Source organism: Lygodium microphyllum, chromosome 30 (genome assembly GCF_053477565.2).
Source record: "Lygodium microphyllum isolate KBCC chromosome 30, Lygodium_microphyllum_v1.1.10, whole genome shotgun sequence".
NCBI lineage: Eukaryota > Viridiplantae > Streptophyta > Polypodiopsida > Schizaeales > Lygodiaceae > Lygodium > Lygodium microphyllum.
The window spans coordinates 3,117,405-3,120,306 of NC_141164.1; positions in this window are offsets into that span (position 1 = coordinate 3,117,405).

Below are 2,902 nucleotides of genomic sequence, written 5' to 3' on the forward strand. Positions count from 1 at the left end.
CTGTTATGTGACGTTCTTGGATGTGTCATCATCAAAAGATGAGTCTTCAAGCCAAGAGGTAATTAATTTTGAAACCAAACCCGAAATGACTCTTATCCCATTCCAACATCTTAAGGAGCAACCTAAGTCTCCACCAAAAGAAGAAGTGGGTTCTAGTGGGACATCAGAAGAGGACATCACTCCCTTGAAGGAGTCGGATCTGTACCCAGAAGCAGTCCGTGGGACCTTCATTCGTGAAGTAGAAGGCGAAAGGCAATTAACCTTTGTGGATGTCGAAGGCACTGAACGCCACTTGAAGGTGGGTAGCAGCCTCCCAGAAGAGGAGTTGTCAACCTTGTACAACTTGTTGAAAGAAAATTTGGACGTGTTTGCATGATCTTACAAAGACCTAAAGGGGATTGATCCCACAATATGTCAACATCATATTGACTTGGAACCTGATACCAAGCCAGTACGGCAACGACAGAGGCGAATGAACCCGAATTATTCCACATTGGTGAAAGCGGAGCTGCTGAAGCTTCTGGAAGCCGAGTTCATCTATCCAGTGGCAAATAGTGAATGGGTTTCACCCATCGTGGTTGTACCCAAGAAGAATGACAAATTGCGAATATGTGTGGATTTCAGAAAACTTAATTCCAAGACGAAGAAGGATCATTTTCCTATCCCTTTCACAAACCAACTGTTGGACACAGTGGCAGGACATGAGCTTTATTCTCTTTTGGATGGATTCAGCGGATACAACCAAGTCCAAATCGCAGAAGAAGACCAATCCAAAACAACCTTCACCACAGAATGGGGGACCTACGCTTACCGAGTGATGCCATTTGGGCTCTGCAATGCCCCTGCTACTTTCCAACGAGTCATGATAGCTGCATTTCAACATCATCTACACGACTTTATCGAAGTATATTTGGATGACTTCTGTGTCTATAGTTTGATCAGTGAACACTGGGGACATTTGGAACAATGCTTTGACCGATGCCAGGAGTATGGGATTTCCCTCAACCCCGACAAATGCATCTTTGGGGTTTCTTCTGGAGTTCTGTTGGGCCACATTGTCTCAGCACAAGGGATATCAACAGACCCTGCAAAGATTGAAAAGATTGCAGCTCTGACAGCACCCACCAACCTCAAACAGTTGAGGGGATTCCTAGGCCATGTGGGTTACTACAGAAGGTTCATAGCCCATTTTGCAACAAAGGCAACTTCCTTGCACAAGCTCCTGAGGAAAGATGCAGAGTTTACTTGGACAGAAGAATGTGACAAAGCCTTCCACACTCTGAAGCAGTGTCTGATAGAGGCACCCATTCTGCAACCTCTTGATTGGACGAAAGAGTTTCATGTACACACTGATGCATCAATTGAAGGCTTAGGTGCTGTCCTCTGCCAGAAGGGCTCCTCGAAGTTGGATCAACCGATCTATTATGCAAGCCGAAAAGTCACTGATAGGGAACGGAACTATACAGTGACAGAGCTGGAGTGCTTGGCAATGGTGTTTGCCCTGGAGAAGTTTCGCCATTACCTCCTATCCACCCACTTTAAATTTTATGTGGATCATGAGGCCCTGTCCTTCTTGATGAACAAAGCAGATGTGAAGGGACGAATGATGAGATGGCTCCTTTTATTCCAGGAGTTCGACTTTGAGGTGATTACTAAGCCTGGTCGTTCCCATGTTCTGGCTGATCATCTGTCGCGTATCCCACAAACTGCAGACGAGGAGTAAGATGATCCAGACCTCCCTGATGCTTCCCTATTCTTGGTAGAAACTGTAACTCCCTGGTATGCAGACATTGCCAATCTGCTGGCAACCCAACAGTACCCTCCTGGTATCTCTAGTCGGGAAAGGAAGAAGCTCATGCTAGAATCAGCCCCATACACCCTGCTAGGCGGTGCACTGTACAAGAAAGGCAAAGATGAAATGCTCAGAAGATGTGTTGTAGGAGATGAGATTGGGATTGTTCTGAAGGCTTGCCACGACGAGCCATGTGGAGGTCACTTTGCAGGAGAAGCTACAGCTAGGAAGGCTCTGCTAGCGGGATATTGGTGGCCTACCATTCACAAAGATTCCTATGATTACTGTAAAAGATGTGATGCTTGTCAAAGAATGGGGAAACCCACGAAGACAAGTGCCATGCCATTGCAACCTATCCTTCCGTTGAAGCCGTTTGAGAAGTGGGGCATTGACTTCGTAGGTCCGATCGACCCTCCCACTAGAAGGAAACAGAACAGATACATCCTCGTATGTACGGATTATGTCACAAAGTGGTGTGAAGCTAAAGCCCTAAAGCGGGACGATGGTAACAGCGTGGCCCTGTTCATGTACGAGAATATCATCACCCGTTTTGGTAGTCCCTTAGAGCTGGTAAGTGATAGAGGTACGCATTTCCTTAACAAAGTCATGGAAGAGTTGACAGAGTTGTATAAGATCCGCCATCGTAAGTCCACTCCTTATTACCCTAGAGCCAACGGCCAAGTCGAAGTCACCAATCGCATCCTCTGCTCGATTCTGACAAGAATAATTGCCGCACATCGTCATGATTGGAATGATCGACTTACAGAGGCCCTCTGGGCGTACAGAACCTCCCATAAAGCAGCAACGGGACAGACACCTTTCCAGTTGGTGTATGGAACAGAAGCTGTTTTTCCTGTTGAACTGGAACTACCCTCTTTGAGAGTGGCGATCAAAGAGCGTTTGGGGGATGATGATTCACTGCAACGCCGTCTCCTGCATTTGGAATGTTTGGACGAAATTCGTCGGATGGCTCTACAGTGCATGGAAGCCACGCAAGCTCGACGTAAGGCTTACTATGACAGCTTCATCAAGCACAAGGAGTTCAAAGAAGGTGATTTGGTCCTAAAATATGATTCACGATTTAGCAAGTTCCCTGGCAAGCTCCAACAG